This window comes from Sinocyclocheilus anshuiensis, unplaced genomic scaffold (genome assembly GCF_001515605.1).
Source record: "Sinocyclocheilus anshuiensis isolate Anshui unplaced genomic scaffold, SAMN03320099.WGS_v1.1 scaffold398, whole genome shotgun sequence".
NCBI lineage: Eukaryota > Metazoa > Chordata > Actinopteri > Cypriniformes > Cyprinidae > Sinocyclocheilus > Sinocyclocheilus anshuiensis.
In genome coordinates, this window is record NW_015546033.1 from 81,707 (window position 1) to 102,355 (window position 20,649).

At 40.8% G+C, this 20,649-nt stretch overlaps 1 long non-coding RNA gene across 1 annotated transcript in view; it reads right to left on the reverse strand.

Annotated features, from left to right (window-relative positions):
• Positions 1 to 141: 141 nt before the first annotated feature.
• Positions 142 to 20,649, reverse strand: part of LOC107698790 (uncharacterized) — a 22,960-nt gene continuing 2,452 nt past the window's right edge. The window contains exons 2-3 of the long non-coding RNA XR_001635383.1: positions 4,045 to 4,048; positions 142 to 152 (exon numbers count right to left, since the gene is read on the reverse strand). This is a non-coding gene — a long non-coding RNA (uncharacterized LOC107698790). The remainder of the gene's footprint in view (positions 153 to 4,044; positions 4,049 to 20,649) is intronic.

The following is a 20,649-nucleotide window of genomic DNA, read 5'->3' on the forward strand; positions in this document are numbered from 1 at the left end:
ATTGAAGCATCATGTTAATTTATGCATGAAGAGGAACCTTGCGGGGCGTGGCTAAGCCCAGCAACAGCGTCCGAGTGGGACAATCGCTTCTGCGATGGACCAAATCGGCTCGCTTAAAACCCAATGTCACGAACTGATTCAGTGCTCTTTCGCTTTGTTTGATCGCGCTCCAGTGTGCGCACCCTCACAGCACCAACACACGATCGGGCCATCCAGAACTCCAAACACTCCGTTGAAGCTTCGCGACTGCCGACATCTCCAAAGTCTAAAGCCATGCAAAGAAACTCTCAGAAGAACTTCAATCGCCTCACCATCCGTAGCCAAGGCAACCGACTTCCGAAGCTCCTCCATTACAACGCAACGCCCATTCACCACGAGGGCTTTTCCCGAAAGACGTCATCCAAACGACAGATCAGCAACCAATCAGAAGCGCCGTGGTTCCCTCAGGCAGAAAAGGAAAACCCTGCTCAACTCAAACGCAAGTAAAACAAGGTCTCCTTTCTGGCTGGAAAACTGGTGCTAAATCGATCTTAAGCAACTAAAGATAAGCCAAATCTCTGCTTTTGTGATTTTCTTGGTGCGATCTAAGAACGAATAACTTACTAGACTTTTGGGGCTTCAGTCAAACTCCGTTAATCCTCATCCTTTGAACGGTATGTTTTCATTAGCGTAGTACCATGTAATCTAGAGTAGCAAATAAATTCTTGTTTCATTATAACAATCATTGTCTTGGGTTGTGTATTTTAAAGTTAAAACTTTGCCCAGATCTTGTTACCTAGCTCGTAGCTTAATAAATCATCACTAACAGTTATTATGACCTTGGCCAGGGCATAATATAAATATCCAAATTGTTAAGATATACTGATGTTAACGTCTCGCTGCACGAACAGTTGATAAAGGGTAAACTATCAAATTTGGAATCAGTTCTAATCAGGTTGATTTTGAATCTTCAGATTCGATTCCCTCCGAAAAACCTGAGCTAAAATTCCTTATATAAATGGTGGAGAATCAAAAGCGGGCAACGATGAACTTATAATTCATAACATCAAGACATTGTGTTGGATCTTTTCTATTTATCCGGAGATTGATTAGAGACAGAGAAACAGAGTTGTTGTGTTACTGTATGCTTTATTATGGCATGCCAGTGTGTTTGAATGTGCAACTTGAGTTGTTGTTTATAGAAGTGAACTGCAGTAAAACATTTAAATTTTGTCTGTCGAGACAAAGACTAAGTCGCTCTAAAAGCGCACGAGGAGAGAAGCAAGCATGTTCCTTGTTCTTTCTCTTATTAGGCCTTGTTTGTAGCTAGATTAATTCACATTGCGTGTTCCAATGTTGAATAACTAGCTTTGAGTAGCTAACTAACGCTCTTGCCATTGATTCACTAAAACTAGTGAACTTGAAACGCGGCGCTCAGAGAGAATGTCCAAACGTTATTTTATGGGAGAATTGTGGTTAAATCCACATGTGTTTTTGTCTGTATAAATAGACTAAGTGCTGAGATCCGCCGAGATCTCGATAACAGTTATTGTATTAATTGCAGTAACTTGGTGCGATCTAAGAACGAATAACTTACTAGACTTTTGGGGCTTCAGTCAAACTCCGTTAATCCTCATCCTTTGAACGGTATGTTTTCATTAGCGTAGTACCATGTAATCTAGAGTAGCAAATAAATTCTTGTTTCATTATAACAATCATTGTCTTGGGTTGTGTATTTTAAAGTTAAAACTTTGCCCAGATCTTGTTACCTAGCTCGTAGCTTAATAAATCATCACTAACAGTTATTATGACCTTGGCCAGGGCATAATATAAATATCCAAATTGTTAAGATATACTGATGTTAACGTCTCGCTGCACGAACAGTTGATAAAGGGTAAACTATCAAATTTGGAATCAGTTCTAATCAGGTTGATTTTGAATCTTCAGATTCGATTCCCTCCGAAAAACCTGAGCTAAAATTCCTTATATAAATGGTGGAGAATCAAAAGCGGGCAACGATGAACTTATAATTCATAACATCAAGACATTGTGTTGGATCTTTTCTATTTATCCGGAGATTGATTAGAGACAGAGAAACAGAGTTGTTGTGTTACTGTATGCTTTATTATGGCATGCCAGTGTGTTTGAATGTGCAACTTGAGTTGTTGTTTATAGAAGTGAACTGCAGTAAAACATTTAAATTTTGTCTGTCGAGACAAAGACTAAGTCGCTCTAAAAGCGCACGAGGAGAGAAGCAAGCGTGTTCCTTGTTCTTTCTCTTATTAGGCCTTGTTTGTAGTTAGATTGATTCACATTGCGTGTCCCAATGTTGAACAACTAGGCTATCTCCCGGTTTGAGACATTAACTTAGCTAATTAATGCTCTTTTGCCATTTATTCACTAAAAACTAGTGAACTTGAAACGCGGTGCTCAGAGAAAGTGTCCGAATGCGTGTTTTGGAAGAAATGTGAATCTTGATCAAGTAAATTGTGTGGATAAAATCAACGTGTGTTTTTGTTTGTCAAATAGACTAACACAAAGTGCTGAGATCCGCCTAGATCCAATAACGTTATTGTATTAAAATTGCAGTAAATCTGTAGATAAAGTTGCCTCACTCTAACGAGTTGAGATTGTTCAGCGCTATAAGATAAGAATCTAAATAGTGCTTTTTGGTTGTTCAAGTGTTGAAATGCGCCGTCATTTCATGTGATGTACTTAAACTGTGTGTATAACTATAGACTGTGTGTAACACATGCTAGCTTATTGCAGGGTACGTTGCCATAGTAACAGCCGTAACCCAGAAGTTCTAAGAAACCTTTTCCGGGGTAACTTTCAAGTGCGCAGGCGCAGTCCGCCAGTGCAAATATTGAGCGGTTTGTAAACAACAGCCTAACATAAGCTAAGCTAACTGAAGCTAACGCATTTACATGGAAGCCTATGTAAAGCTAGTAGCATTGAAGGCTAGCGGTTAGCATGTAGCATTACATGGGCTAGTGTGTTTAAATGCAGTGTGTTTTGCAATGTTTGGCAGTGTTGAAGTGATCTAAGCTTTTTTGTATCTGAACTCTGTATTTGTAACTCTAACACTAGTGGGTTCTTTCACCTCATCTCTCTTTCTGTTACACTTATATATCTTATTTTCCTTTGGCTTGTTAACTCTATCAGTTTAAACGCTGTTGGTTTTTATTAGCAATTAATCACGGTCCTCGTCCTCATTGCTTAATGGTACTTTCTGATTAATTATAACTGCTCTTATCAATTTTAATGACATCAGTAAATATTACTAATTTTCTATCATCACTGATTGGAAATTCAAATTTAATTTCATAATTAATTACAGTTTCTGCATTCATATCGCAATGATAATTACTGACTAATAATAATAATACAATAAATAATTTAATTGGTATTGCTCGTATAATTTTAATGACTACATTGGTTTTTAATCATTAAATATCATTACTGATTTTAAATTTTAATTTCATTTATAGTTAATAAGGGTTTGGACTTCCCCACTTCAATTATACAGTTGATTCATTTAATTATAATTGCTCTTATCAATTTTCATGATGACATCATTCAATTTGAATCATTAACTGTCATTACGGATTTGAAATTTTACATTAATTTGCAATTAAGTTTTTGTTTCTACCTGTTAGGCTCTTCTCTCTCTCCTTCAGTTATTTAATTAACTCAGCTAAATTTTCATAGGTTTTCCCTTGCTTAAGCCTGTGAGTAGATAGCGCTCCCCCTAGTGCTTGGTCGGTGAAGTGACGTTATCTCCACGGCGGGTCACAGTGAGTGGAGCCACCTGTTCTGACGTAACCTGGTGCGGGCCCTGCCACTGGACTCCACTGGACCAATTTAACTCACCACCAAGCCTAGTTTATAAGAGCATTGGCCCATCCAGTTAGTAAAACCCGAAAAGAAAATTAGGGTTTTCCTCAATACTTAGTTCAGTTAGTCTCCTCCTACTAACACAGCAAAACCAAGCCCTTAGGTGTATTGACCCAACAGCGCCACCACTCTGTCAACATTGGCATCTTTCCTAACATTGGGAGTAACATCTCTCTCCTTCTTCTTCTCCCTCTCTCAGCTGTCTTCTTCTGATTTGACTTCTAATGCTGTTTTTGGGATTGTACCTGTGAGAATCATAAAAGCAGAGAACTTTAGAAACATTTAACAAATATTTGTGAAACTTGAACACTTCGTTTCAAAATTGTCTAAATCTCACCCTACCTTCGCTTCTCACATTGGGTTCCTACCCAGCCAAGGCTAAAGCAGGTCAACAAGGAGATAGGCGTCCGCTAAATTTTAAACACACATCTAGAAATGATCTAATTGTTGTATGGTTATCAATCCTACCAGCTGAGAAACCGATACTGTCATTGTTATTGTTTTTCATTCACCCCAGAGGAAATTTTAATAACAATCACAGTCCTGGTATTTAGAAATCCCCATTTCCAAACCCCTGTCTAGAAGCATTCTTCTAAATCAAACTTAACAAAAAAAAGAAAAGAAAATAAGATTTAATTGTACTCATTCTGCAACCAGAAAAGGGTATTTTGTTTTGTCTTTCTCTCTCATCTTAGCATTAGCTCTAATATTTCTTTACAAAAAAAGAAATGTTCTTATAGGAAAAGTGGAAACAGCCAATTATTATTCTGTTCCTTGCTCTGTTTGTTATTCTTCTTTTCTGTTCTCTAGCTGTGCTACCTGTGTGTGCTTACTAATTTCCCCCACAGAGACTACAAATTAGAAGCACGCCCACCAGAGGATCACAGTCGCAGAGAACCACGCTCACCTGCACATTACACACTCAACATCAGCCCACACTTGACATTGCACACTTACACCTTTGTTTGCCTTGTTTGTTTTGTTTTGTTTTTTCTCCTCTTCAAGGTCTGTGTCAGTCTCGGTTCTGGATCTCCCTCACCGCGTCAAAACATGTCTCGCACAACAGACCCAGTTGGCCACTGGGAGGACCTCGAGACATGGCTAAGTGTTGCAACAGACAGCCTCCTACCTAAGGCTGCTGAAACACTGAAGCATCAGACACAGGACCAGCTGGATGACAACATAAAAAGTCTTATGAGACAAGACCCAAGTCAGAGCTACAGTCACAAAGAACTAGCCAAGATCACTGGCTCCTTAAGTCACACACTCATCGCCACCCTCAAGCTGAGTGACCAGCACATCGCCCATATCCAGCAGGAGCTGACACGCGCACAGCGATGCATCGAGCAGCTAGAACTGGAGGCTCAGGAACGACAGGAAGGGCCCGATGAGGTGGAACAAGGCACCGAGGAGGAGATCGCCAGGCTAAAAGAGACCGTAGCAGCTACTACCCAAGAAATGGAATAAGTCAAGGCAGACTACGCTGATCTCTCCAACAAGCTACAGTATGCAGAACTGCTCCTGGAAAAGGCAAAGGCCGACTTCAGAGACAGAGGTGGAACAAGGCGCCGAGGAGGAGATCACCAGGCAAAAAGAGACCGTAGCAGCTACTACCCAAGAAATGGAATAAGTCAAGGCAGACTACGCTGATCTCTCCAACAAGCTACAGTATGCAGAACTGCTCCTTGAAAAGGCAAAGGCCGACTTCGGAGACAAGAACAGCAGAATTAAAGCCCTTGAAACTCACCTGGATGAGTCGAGAAATGAGATCAGCCGCCTAACATGACAGCTGGACTACATCAAAGAGGAGTCCGACAGCATCAAAGAAGAACTCAAACATGCCTACGAGCTGTGCCCCGAGCCAACAAGGACCCGACGGGCACCAGTCTCACCCCTACCGAGCAGGACTGGGTCCCCTGTTCCTGGACTGACACGTGATCAAAAGGGGGAGGGGGTAGTGCTAAAACATTCACCAGCTCCCTCTGAAGAACCCTACCTCACAACCAAGCTAAAAGAACTTGCTCCAGCCAGCCACAGATCATCACATGGCCTCAAAGACCTCGACAAGCTCGCCAGGAACATTGGCAAATTCACCCCAAGTGTGCCAAGTAGCCAGGAAGTCCAGGCCTATTTGCAAGATATCGATTTTCATCTGGAAATAAGACCCAATGTCACTAACAAAGATAGACTCTATTTGCTCCGAACAACATCCAGCCCTGAAGTGCGCAGCTTCCTGGACCGTCAGCCTGCTCACACAAATACTGTTTACCACCTGCTCTGAGAAGCCCTCATTAAAGAATTCGCTGACCCTGAGTCAGAACAAGGACTAGTGGCTGCCCTTGAGACCAGACAGGGTTGCCATGAGGCTCCTCAAGCCTACTACGACCAAAAGGCCTCTCACCGGGAACTCAATGTCGGAGACAAAGTGTGGTACTACAGCTTCGCCCAACCAAGGCAGAATGCTCCCCATCGCCTGTCAAAGAAATTCCTACCTCACTGGACAGGACCCCACGAGATTGGGGACAAGCTCTAACCTGTTGCCTACCGAATCAAAATCAGACAAGGGCGCAGCGAGCCAGTCCTTCGATGGGTCCATCGAAACCAGATAAAGAGGCACCAGGGCTCCAACCGACAGGAAAAGGGGGAAGATCAAACAAATCAAACCAACTGACACAAACCGACAATCCCATACTGGATTTAATTTGTGTTCCGAAGATGAACGAAGGTCTTACGGGTTTGAAACGACATGAGGGTGAGTAATTAATTACAGATCGCCACACAGCCATCATACTCTGCATCTTCATTTCCAGAGTCTGGTTCATCGGATCCTGGTTTCCTGGTCTCCTGGAAAGGGAATCAGCAGCAGTGTTGCATCGTCCAGGACTGTATTTGACTTCAAAATCAAAAACAGCGAGCTGAGCAGCCCAGCGCTGTTCAGTGGCTCCTACTTTGTCAGTCGTGAGGTGGCAGAGGGGGTTGTTGTCCATTATGATGGTTTTTGAATTTGGACCCCAGCAGATAACTTAGGAACTTTTCATTGACCGCCCAAGTGCTAACAGTTCCAGCTTCATGCTGCTGTAATTTTGATCATTTTTCTCAGCCCCTCTCAACCACCTACTGGCATATGCGATTACAGTCTTCTTACCCTTGATGCTGGTACAAGACTGCTCCCAATCCAAGATTGCTCGAATCAGTCTCAATCACAAAGGGAAGCGTGAAATCAGCATACCAGAGTGTTGGTGCACTGGTAAGTTTTTCTTTGAGGCGTTCAAATGGCGTCTGACACTGGGAGTCTGCACTCACGCCTTGGCCTGAAACTTGATGGCCAAGGAATCTCACTTCTGGCTGCAGGAAATTACATGTCTCTACTTTTATCTTCAGCCCAGTTTCTCTCAACCTTTTAAACACAGTTTCAAGGTGCACCAGATATTTGTGAAAGGTGGATGAGTACACCAACAAGTCATCTAAGTAGATGAGCACAATTTAGAACACGAAGTCACTCATGCTAGCTTGCATGAGCCGCTGGAACGTTGAGGGCGCATTGCATAGCCCGACAGGGATCTGCCTGTATTCATAGAGGCTAACTGGAACACCCCCAATGTGAATATCAACTTCAGGGCACTTGCCAACTGCACGCTCCAGGAAACGTTAATTGGTTAATGTACTACATCTTGAGCCTTCTGGTTTTCCTCGCATTGCTCGGCTCACAGCAATGGAGGGGCCCCGTTTCCCTGCTCCGCAGAACCTGTGGTGGCAGTGGACTGGCTTTTGGAGCTACGTGGTACAGGACACTGTCTAGCTACATGTCCCACCTTCACACCTTAAACAGATGGGTTGGCCTTCATCTGTATACTTGGGCTTGACTTAGCCTTTTCCACTCTGGCTACCACTGGAATGGGCCTTTTGTACAGTGAGTTCACGAACTGCATTAGTGAGTTCTCCGATAGCTTTACCCTGCTGAGTGATCATTTTTACTACCTCCTGCAAGGCCACCGTTATGTCACTTTGTGCAGAACTGACTGAATTTGAATGTTCTGACATCTCCCCAGAACATGTACTCATGATATTTAGAGTCCTGGCCACATTAGCACCACGGGGTCTGTCTTCCACAATCCACATCACGGCCTCTTCGCGGACATCAAATAAAGTGGACTGAGGCTTTTCTCTGACGAGTCGTGTCTCTTATGCCTTCGATGAACTGATCTCTTAAAACGAGCTGGGCATCAGACACAGCATTGTGGGACTGTTGGAGAGCAGAATTCAGAAGCTGAGAGAGAGCATGAGAAATGTCAACTGTCTGTCAATACGAAGGACGTTAATTTCCTGGTTAAGGAAAATAACTTTCTTACTGTACAATACTACTCAGAGCATGTAGCAAAAATCTGCATGATTAGGGACTCCAGTTATGGCAAACCATGAACAACCTCAAGTGTGATACAAGTAAGACTTTATTAACTACATAAACACTTAAACTAGTCTAACATACACACACGCATACAGTTGGCATAGGAAAAGGTGTTAAAGCTTAAGCAGTAAAGAGAAAAGAAATAAAGCATGGATTTATGGTAAAATTTGATATTCAGCAGATCTACAGCCTAAAGGAAACATCAGTTTCTTTGTTCAAATACACCTTTGTAAAAGGTGCAACTGATACTTAATGTATCAATTAATAAGATTATGTTTGATACTTGCACGTCTTGTCTGTCTGAAAGAGAGTCTTGATGCAATCTGAAGGCTCAAGTTGATCTTTGCTGAAGTTGGTTGATGAAAAAGAACCAGTTTGAGTCAGAGGATCTTGACGTGGAAAGACTAGTCCGAAGCCTGGCACAAGCTTAGGTTGGGTTCTTGAGGAATAGTTCTAGCTCACATCCTCATCTTCTCAGAAACTAACAGAACCACAGACTGAAGGGCTATATATTGGAGCCCACCGGGCACGTCCGCACCGGCTCAGGCTCTCCACACGGGCAGCAATCAGAAGATTTAGCAGAAGACCTGGGGGGAACTTTGCGTGAGCCCTTTAAAGTCTGAGACAAGTCACACCTCTCAGGATGGGCGGCCCCACTTTATATTAAGTGGCCTTAACTACTATGTACTTACATCAAAAATTAAGTACAATGTACTTATTGTGTTCATATTGTATTGCAAAACACTTTTGCTGCTATTGAGGTGGGACACGGGTAAGGTTAGGGACAGGTTTGTTGGTATGGGTAGGTTTAAGGGTGGGTTAAGGTGTAAGGGATGGGTCAACTGTGTAATTATAAATGTAATTACAGAAAGTAATTACAGATGTAATTACATGCAGGTATTTTCAAAATATAAGTACAATGTAAAAACATGTATGTACACAATAAGTGCACTGTACCAAATTATTAATTTAAATGCAAGTACATAGTTGTTAAGGCCACTTAATATAAAGTGGGTCCGGATGGGCTTTCCAAGGCTCAATTTCCAAGCGGAAGGTTGGAAATACTGGGGGGGTTTATGACCCTTTGTCCGAGAGCATGGTAATTTGCATATGGAACTGGATTGGATGTTGATATTCAAGCTATTAAAGATTCTTAGAACACTAACATGTTGCATAGGTATCCACATATTATATACACGCTCAATTAGATAATCCGAAGACGAATTCATAGAGGCCAAACATGGTATAGGTGAGTTTACATTAACTAGTAATCTGTAATAAGCATGCATTAAAACAGAGTACAATACACAAGACCATATACAAGGAGGTAGTAATCATACACAAAGACCTGGGGATATGCATGATAAGAAAGTCACAGAAAAATGTGTCTATGAATTAATGAAATTCATATAGCAGTATGTGTCTGTTTTAGAGATAATTGAGTAGGGAGGAAGATTCTCTCTACATACTTTTAGGTCGTAAAATGTATCTGGTCTGGCTGAGGTGTCCTGGTTGCCATGATAACCAGGGGCCTGTGATCGTCCACAGACATGCTGGCACCCAGTATGTGTATTGTGTGAGGGGTCTGTGATTATTTGTTAATCTAATGAAAAATTGATTTGTTAAATCTAATGAAAAATTGGGTGTCTGATTGGTCCAAATGCTACATAATTCCCCCCTTTCGAGCATTGTTGTACATCCAATAGACAACAGCGAGCGACGTCAATGGTGCAGAACAATCGGACATGCAACTGCCGCTCACGGCTTGGAGACAGTGGTGGCTCTCTGGCTGTTGGTGCCTCCAGTAGTGGTTATGGTGCCGTGGTGGATGCTCTGAGGTGGTGTAGGCTGTAGCGAGGTGCGGGTGCTCGAGCTTGTGCAGCAGGTGTCGAGGCTGTGTCACCTGTCATCCTAGTGATGGTGGCAGGAGGGCAGCAGGTGGTTGTTAGCCTCTGTTCTGCTCGATCATCACCAGAAGTCTGATGTTTGTGGTGTCGCTTTGCTCTTTTTTTTGGCACCGACTTGAGCTTGCCTGAGTTGTGTTGGTAGAGGTTTCGCTGTTGGGCATGTGGGTCCGTTGCTCGATCCAACATTGTCTGGCTGATGCTGTGTTGCGTCAGGCCAGGAGTCAGAAGTTTGTCCTTCCCAGTACTCCTCAGCTCGGTTTTGTTCAAGGAGCTTTTTTTTTTGCTAGTGTCAGCAGCTCCTGTAACTCAGAAGTAGGTGTGTCCAGCTGTCCTTGTGCAGCCTCCATTTGGCACCTGTATGAAGGGTGTGGAAGAGGATGTTGTGGTGGACTGCTGTTGGACATACCGTGGTGTTCACAGGGTGAGGATGGCCTTTTCCATGGCTTCTGCCAGTGGTTGGTCTGGAACCTGGATCAGTTGCCATGGTGACTGCTCTGTCCTCTGCTGGCTAGTGTGGTGGCTTCTGCCGATGCTGTAAGGAATCATTCTTCAAGTCATGAGGTTTTGATGCCAGAAGATAGACTTTATTCTTCAGATTAAATAAAGCCGAGAAAAACTCTGTGGAGCAATCTCCAGACTCTTTTTCTGTACTCTCTTATATACTGTTCTTTCTCTAGGCGTGTTCAATACATTTCATTCATATTTGTTATGGGATCATCACGATGCAGTCATGAGGCCTTAATTTTATGTTCTGTGAAAATAAGGGACCTATTATGTGCCATCATGTGCTTATCATGTACTTCACCATATGTCTGCACATTCCATTCTCATACAGATTTCTATACATGCAGGCAAATACACATAATTATAATAGTAGAATAACTTAATACATAAATGGCTATATTCACATTGATTATTCTTGAATAATTTATATTTTGATTAATTAAAATCTTCAACATTCCCCTCTTTGAGACTTACTAAGGCCCAATCCCAATTCTATTTTATACCCCTTCCCCTACCCCTCCGCCTACCCCTTCCCCTTGTCCCTTGAAACAGAGTGTCAAGGGGTAGGGGTGAAAATATTCCCCAAAGAATTGGGACACCACTACTATACGTCACACGTCATCATACGTCGTCTAGCTCCTACAATATACACACATACTGGTGTGCTGGTGTGCATTAGAGCCTTTAATTACCGTTCTATATTAATGCGCTGCTTACTGACACACACACACACATATCAGAGATCGCGCAGCTCACACATCCAGGAGAAAAGAAACTTGTCAACGCTGCCCCGCGACTTTTATTAATAACAGTTTAAATACTGAATCGATACATTATATTTTCCAGCAACGACAGGATAAAATCGGTGTTTTTTTAAGTAAACTCACTCTAAAAAGAGAAACGCACAGACGCTCATACACGCAACTTTCATCTCTCTCTCTCTCGAATTGTAATTAATAATCGCAATTACAATTTCAAGGGAATAATCGACAATTATGATTTTTGTCATAATCGTGCAGCCCTAATTCATACCCCTTCGTTTGAAGTGTGGTCCTGAAAAATCTTCATTTGAAGGGCTGTCTGGCCCTTCCCCTACCCCTACCCCTCCAACCAAAAGAGAATCGAGACACCCCTACCCCTTCACGTGAACGCGCGAAACGGAGGGGTAGGGGAAAGGGGAAGGGCTAAGGGGTAGAATTGGGATTGGGCCTAAATCTCACCATTATTTGTCATTACCCAGAGTGCAGATTCATAATTCAGTCTCATCAGTTCTTACTACCTAGTGACTAAATTAAGTCACACAGTTTTATCACCAATGACCCGATTATGTAACAGCACTCTGGCGAGAGCAGCAGGATCAATCCTCTCCCCCCACACTTGACTAGGAGGGAGTAAAAGATCCCCATCTCCCTTATCCCTCATTTAAGATAAAACAATGTTATAAGCATGAGCGTGCAATTGGTTCAGCGCTTGCCTGTGGTTGTCACAGTTCTGTAGTATACAACAGACATTAAAATTCAAGACATAAAACATGTAACATCACAAAAAATAGCATAGTTGATCTTTAGCCCAGACAATGTGCACATTTTAGAGGGCCCTTTTAATTACCCTCAAAAATCACCTTTTAATTACCCTCAAAAATCAATTTCCCATCATCTTGACATCTTAGAATTTTCATTTGCTTAGCTGTGGCTTTGATAACTAGTGACCTCAATATAGGAAGTACACAGTATAATAGTAGTAATTACTATTACTACAATAGTAATCTTCCTATCAATACTGCAATTCCTAAAAACATTCCCAATTTAGTTAACTATGCTTCCCTTGCTCCTAACTTAGATCAAACCAATCTCACATTTGATTATCTTTTCCAGCATTTGCTTTATCTTCCATTCTTAGGTTTTTTAAGTTGATCATTACTTCACTAAATGCTCCTTCTGGAGCATTATTATTTGGTATATCAATACAGCATTGTTCCCCAAATATAATACATACTTTTCCTCTTTTCGGTTAACAAATAATATAAAGCTATTCTATTTTGCTATGTCATTCTGCTTGTTGCATCCAATTGCTCTCCAAGACGTGTTAAGGCCCCATCAGTGTAATTAATAAATCTTTTCTGATTGTTCTTCATGTAATAAATCCATTCTGTAATTTTATATTTTCTTTTTGTAATTCAAATTAATATCGATTTAAACTTTAATTTAACTTCATCTCTTGTATTAAATTCGTTAGGTATGCCTTTAGGTTGAACAATTGAATTTATATAATCTGCAGGGTCTTTTTCATCTGCTCTTTTTGTTCTAGTTATTTCTTTTTGCTGATTGTACTTTATGTAATTTAATTAATCCCTACTGTAATTTTATTGATTTATTTATTATTATTATTATTATTATTGTAATTTAGAATTAATATTGATTCAAACCCTAATTTAACTTCATCTCTTGTATTAAATTCATTAGATATGCCTTTAGGTTGAACAATTTAATTTATGTAATCTGCAGGGTCTTTTTCATCTGCTCTTTTGTTCTAGTTTTTTCTTCATTTGTTGTTTCCTCTTCTAGAGAGATATGATTCATTTTATGTGTCAGCATAACCCTAGTAATCCTGACCAATTTTCGGGTAATGTTGGCAAGAGGCCATATTTTTCCGCACATCCATCGTATGTCTGCCAATACAATATTAATTTAATCAAATATAGGAGGTGGGCCTTCCTTTTTCACTAACTAAGTTTACATTGTGGTATTTTCAATATTTTGCTGCATTTCCTTTAATTTGCCATTGTCAATAGTTCCCGTCTTTTTATAACATTCAATTCTTGATCTGCAATGAATTTTATTTTTCCTTGTGTTTTTTAAATTGTTATTTATTTATTTATTTATTTATTTTTTTATTACCATACTATTGACCATTTACGGGTTTGTATGCACTGTAATTCAGTTGCTTCTCTGTAGTTTGTTGAAGATTGGAGAAACTGTCACCAGTATGGGCATAATGCCATTTTTTGGGTGCAGTTTCTAATGACATTTATCTCTCTACCTCTTCTATTCTTCTATTAAGCATTTACCTCCCAGTTTTATTACATCCAATCCCATTACACTAGATAGTTCTGGACATTTATTTTATCATTGCAACAGTAAATTTCTGGCTGAAATTAATTTGTCATCTTGGTTTGTTTAGGCCTATTTAAAATGAGACACATCTGTTTATTATTTTTGTTCTATAATAAAAAGCTTTAATTAATTATTTGCATCCTTACTCTGTTTTTGTTTTTTTTGTTTTTCAAATTTATTCTTAACATTTTGCTAATTCAGTTTTCTCTTTGTTTTATAAACTGAGTTCCACTATATCACTTGATAATTTTTTAGGCCTATCTTACTCAGTAACATAGGCCTTTTGACTTGGAAAACACTCAACCCACTTTATTTATGTTGACAGTCAGAAAGACAATATTTTATCCTTTTGACACAGAATCAGCTCCATCATGATATGCTGAAAACAAAGTTAGATGTGGGGTGGACAGTGCAAGCTTGCTTTGCTCTGCCTTCCCATGTTATACGCTGCGCAAGTGTGGCACTGCTTTTCTTTCTGCCACAACAATGACCTAGAGGAGATGCTAAGCAGTCTACCACTATCATCTCCCCAACTGACTTCAGTTTCCAAAGACAAGTAAATGACCACCCCCCCCATATGCATGTGTTGTTTGTATGTTTCCCTATTAGATTAGCTGAGTTACCACTCGTTATTTATGTGATTGTGAAATGCATCATACGATTTGTACTATATTTTGGGTTAAAACTGCACCAATTCCAGATCGACCCATAAACATGCAAATGGGCCATAAAGGGAGACAAAGGAAACTTCTCCAGCTCAAACATTCACTCTTGGTATTGGCTATTCCACCCAAAGGTGGGTGTGAATAGAAAACCCTCAAAAGTCATTAGCTCGAAATGATCTTGGCTCAGAAAACCTCTTCTTTTGAGACGACACTAAGACTTCTCAAGACTCTCCTCTGGAGTTTGATTTTCCGGCAGTTTTTATCTTCAAGTAACTTCATCCTTCATGTGGACTTTCCTATCTTCAGAAGAAGACGAAGAAAACTTCCAGCTCACTTCTAAGAGAACTCAAGAACCATTGTCTACCGCATCAGAAATCTTGCTCAGCAATCGAAGCCAATGCAAGTAACCATTTACAACTATTTAGATGCGGGTTTAAGTTTGAGCCCCTTTTTTAAGGTGATTTTTGATTCTTTGATGATTCTCATTAGGTTGTGGTTAATTGATGTGAAATACTGCCATTCTTTTACTCTTCTCTCTCTCTTCCTTACTTTCCTTCATTCTGTATATATGTGTTGTGCTTAGTTTAGTTATATGTTAGATATAGTTTCATTTTGTGGCGGAGCTAGAAAGGCACAACACCTGACGTGTCCTGTTGATTGACTCCGCCAATGAATGGGAACGGCAGCGTAATCTGAAAGGAAGTGAGGTAATTGTATTTAAGGAGTAGTAAAAAGAGGAAAAAGAGAGGGGAAAAAGTAAGAGTGGATTTGGGAAGGAAGGAGGACGACGGTGATCGCAAATATCTGTGACTTCTGGGGGAGTAGCGGCTCATCTGTACGGCTGGTTGGCTGGCTTCGTCTGCGCACATGCACACCACTCGCTCTCGCCCCTTTCGTCACACACCTTCATTGTCCTTTGGTGTGTGAGTATATTCAAAAATGTTTCTATTATAAGCTGAACAGTTTCCTATATCAATCTTGTTTGAGTATTTATTTATTTTCCCTTTTCCTCTGTGGTTATATACATTGAGAACTGGACTCTTGAATCTATCGAATTGAATGCAGGAATAGAGTGGACCCCCCCCCCCCGCGCACGTCTGATCAGGTGAACTGGTTTGGTGTGTTCTTAAAGGGATAGTTCACCCAGAAAGGGAAGTTCTGTCATTGTTTACTTACGAGTTGCAAACCTGTGTTACTTTCTTTCATCTGTGGAGCATAAAAACAGATGCTAGGCAGAATGTACAAGCAGCTCTTTTCCATAAAATTGTAGCATAAGAGCCATCAAACTCCTAAAAGACTGAAAAAGCACCATAAAAGTAACCTGTGTGATATTGAAGTCATTATTCACTGAAAAATTTTGCACAAATGACTAAATTATTAATAACAAATAGATTTTGTTTCTCACATGGTTTCAATTTAATGCAATTAATTTAATTTCAAATTTTTTTTTAAACGTACTGATTCCAAACTTTTGAACAGGTAATGAGAAGTAAAATTAATAACATGTTGCAAATTTTCAAAAAAGTTTAAAGTATAAATATCATTAATGTTATTAGATTTATGCTTAAAACAAAATAAAAAATGCCAATCCTATTTAGAACTAAAGGATGTTTAAATATGTTATATGTTATATATGTTATTGTTATATTTTTGCAAGTTTCAATAATACATAAAAAATATCTTGCAGAATTTTAAGAAATGATTGAAGCAAACAAGTTGGAATTTTCACTCAGAAATTTCTAGTAAATTAAAAATAATAATAATAATATCAACAGTAAACTAAACGAATTAAATGTGAAATTTTGAAGTAGAAAAACTGAAATAGCATTTAATTTTTCTACTTTTTTACTTAAAAAAAAACATTTTTTACAGTGTATAGAGGTCCAAGAGCTATATAAACGTAATTATATGTAGATTTACAGTTTTCACCTGACAAATAATAAAACTGGTGAAGAAATCCTATAGTTGCATTGAGAAGGACACAGGCCACTGTGGCGGAGCTAGAAAGGCACAACACCTGACGTGTCCTGTTGATTGACTCCGCCAACGAATGGGAACGGCAGCGTAATCTGAAAGGAAGTGAGGTAATTGTATTTAAGGAGTAATAAAGAGTGGATTTGGGAAGGAAGGAGGACGACGGTGATTGCAAATATCTGTGGTAAAAAGACGCAGGGTTATCCGCGAGTGCACACTTTGTATGGTGCTGGGCGATCGATTCAGTGTTCTGAGGAATGATTTCTCAGTCCAAACTGAGGATACCAGTGCTGAGTGTGTTCGGATGCGGGAGCTAAAGTGTGTGTTGCCCAGGTACCTTCCTTCATAGCCTCCAATTCATCTTTCAAAGCTGAGTTCCAAGCCGACTTCTGGGGGAGTAGCGGCTCATCTGTACAGCTGGTTGGCTGGCTTCGTCTGCGCACATACACACCACTCGCTCTCGCCCCTTTCGTCACACACCTTCATTGTCCTTTGGTGTGTGAGTATATAATTTTTTTTTATTTTTCTATTATAAGCTGAACAGTTTCCTATATAAATCTTGTTTGTATATATATTTATTTTCCCTTTTTCTTTTGTGGTTATATCCATTGAGAACTGGACTCTTGAACCTATCGAATTGACTGCGGGAATAGAGTGGACCGGCATCACCCGATATCCGAAACTCTTAGATCTCTTTGACAAGGTGTAAAGGAGTACCAGTCATGTAATATTTTTTTTGGACAGTTGTGCTTTGCGTATATGAAAATATAATAGGATTTTGAACTAAAACCCTCGATTTCTTGTGCAGTTATTCATTTTTTATTTTTTTTTTGTGGTTGTTAAAAACTGTAAACTTATTTTGGTTTGTAACCGGTGGCTTTTAGAGCTCATCTGGGTTTATATAAATATTGACAGGCTGACTCCTGTCTGGCGCCCGAACACTTTAATTTAGTTATTTAAATATTGATTTAAACTGCTTTCTGGGGCCCACCACCGTTACAGAAGTGGCACCCAAAACAGGGACCTGAACTAGAAGAAAAAAAAAAAAAGAGCGAAGGAGAGAAAAAAAAAGAGCGAAGGAGAGAAAAACTTTGACTCTAACATGAATTTGAATGTGATCACTTGAATGATTGTCTTTACTTGAATTTTGAACTGTTTTCTTGCAAAAGAGAGCTTGTGAAAAGAAAATGTGAAATTGCAATTGTTTGTTGTGGTAATTGAGAGCTAATCAGGAAAATGGAGATGTGATTTAAGTGTTACTGGGTTAAACTTTGTGTTGATTGACATTTTTGTGCTGGGAATATTGTCAACCTCTTGTAAAAAATTTTTTTTTTTGAACATATATTATAGTTTATTTATTATTTTCCTGGTGCCCCTAATTGCCCCAAAAAACCAACACATACATTCCAGAATTTCCTTTTTGATTTTATTTTGCCCAACACTTCATTGTCCTTTGATGTACAAACACCCTACAAACCTGGCCACTACCCCGCCATCACCTTCTGTGTCTGTGGAAATTGAACCCCCAGACATAGCAACTCCAGCCTGGCCACCTGAACCCCCAGACATAGCAACTCCAGTTTGGCCACCTGAACCCCCAGACATAGCAACTCCAGTTTGGCCACCTGTGCAACCAAGACCAGTCCCTCCACTTCATGTTTCCACCTTCCACTTCACGCCCACTCAGTTCAGCAGTCCCCATCCTAGGTCTCAGGTGCACTTTGCCTCCGCCCCACCAGGTGGCACCGCTTCATTCCAGCCGGATTCTATGCAACTCTGCACCTCCATTGAAACTTCACCACCTTCCTCAGTGTCACAGCATCGCCTGGCAGGCCACCTTCCTACTCCTGGAAAGGAAATTCATCAGCTCACTACTTATGTACAAAGGAACTGGGATTATTTGTTTGATTGCTTGAAACAGCAGGATAAAGCTGTGAAAGATCTTACCCAAGAAGTCACAAAAACCCTCTCTTTGCATGACACTCAACTTGTAACCCTGACTGCAAAAATAGAATCTAACCATCAGCAACTGTTGACCACGATAACTGTTCATAAACAGTATGAGGAAGGAAGCACAGATCAATTGATTAAAGCTATGAAGGTGATGGTGACAGGAGAACTCCAGAAAAATGAAAGTACCGTAATTTCTGAAGTTCGCTTCATGGTGGAACAAGTTCAGCTGGAATTGCAGAAGGACATTCAGGCCACACAGGAAAACTCTCGGAAGGACTGTGAATAGCTTTCCAAAGAGATTAGTCATTGTAGCACTCAACTGTATGCCCTAAGCCATGATTTCAAAGATCTACAACTGGAAATGAGTAATTATTTCAAACCACCCGAAAAAGTAGTGTCAGACCAACCAAGAAGTGCCCCATTACCATCTCCCCACACCGTACCATCTTCATCTCCACCTTCAGAGGCTGCACCCTTATCACACCATACACCTGCTATCAAAAGTGATCATTTGAAGTTAACTTTTCCAACTTTCGGAAGACCCTCAGATGACTCTGACCCATTCTTATATTTAACACGCTGTCAGGACTTTTTGGCCTTGTACCCCTTGGATGAAATTGATGTTTTGGCCACCTTCCGCACTGTCCTGTATGGTACGGCACGTGATTGGTGGGAAGTTGCTCGATCTTCCATTAGTACCTGGAGTGAGTTTGAATCCGCTTTCCTCTCTGCCTTCCTTTCGGAAGATTATGAAGATGAGCTGGCAGAGCGAGTTAGGACTAAAACACAGGGAGAAAAATAATCAATCAGAGGCTTTGCCTTCACTTACAGAGCTTTATGTAAACGTTGGAAACCCGCTCTAACTGAGAGCGAGTTAGTAAAAATGATCCTCAAGAACATCAAACCTTACCTCGCCAGCCAACTTCGCAGCCGTGTAAACACTGTGGATGAGGTAGTGAAACTAGGCTTTCAGTTGGAAAAAGACCATGCACAACAGTTACACTACGAAGGACGTATAACAACTCAACCCCCACCACCGCAAAGACTCGCCTCAAATCGACCTGCTGGAAAACCTCCAGTCCAGTGCTGGAGATGCAAAGGACACCATCCACCTGGAAACTGTCCCCTCTATTCCACTCTTCCGTCTACTCAACAGTCGTCCAGTCAGCATCCTTCTATGGGAAGTAAACATTCCTTCCACCCTCAGAAGTTAGGAGTTTCGCCTTCTAATAATGCCATGTCTGTCACAATTCCTTCAGAGCCAACCCCCAAGTCTGAAACATTCCCTGCCTCTAACAAATTTGTTTCCGTACCTCAACAGTTAGTTGTTCCCATTAATATTGGAGCCTGGAAAGGAAAGGCCATTGTCGATACAGGAGCAAGTTATACCCTCCTTCACGAGAGCTTGTGGAAGGAACTCAGTCCCCATGACCACCTCCATCCCTGGTCCCTTGCTCCTCTTTATCTGGCCAATGGTGAGGCCGAAGTACCTTTAGGATGGACAAGTACACAGCTCATACTTCATGACCAAGTTTTCACTGTACGAGCTGTCATTCTCACCTCCAAAGCCCTGTCTTACTCTGTAGTCTTAGGCTTGGACTTCATCTTTTCCACTGGCCTGCAAATAAATGTAGCAGACAGGAAGTATTAATTTAAGGTAGCTCCCCACAAGGAGTATCCTTTTCAACCGGGCCAAGCTAGTGTTCCAGTTGTAAGACCCTCACAGCTGAACAGGAGACAACGCAAGAAAAATTCAAACCAGACCCTTTTGTTGTTCAGTTCTATTCCTCCACCACAATTTCCATTAGCATCGTCAGATATAATGGATTACCAAACATTGATAGCTGCAGCAGTATCAAGTGCCCACCTATCATCAGAAAGAAAACAGCAGTTATTGCACCTTCTCACATCAAATCCCAAGGTTTGTACTCACCAGCTTGGAAGGACTACTGTTCTTCAGCACTGTCTCTACACCACTCATCCTGTACCCATTAAACAATGTGCCTATCGCGTGACACCGGAAAAACAGGCTGTTGTGAAGGAACAGTTAAAGGAAATGTTGGAAAAGGGCATTGTGGAACCTTCACATTCTGCCTGGGCCTCACCTATTGTGTTAGTCCCTAAAAAAGATGGAAGCTTGAGATTATGTGTAGATTACCGAAAAGTTAATGCCATCACAGAGAGAGATGCCTATCCGTTGCCGAACATCACTGAAATCCTGGAGTCCCTCTCAGGTGCAGCCATATTTTCCA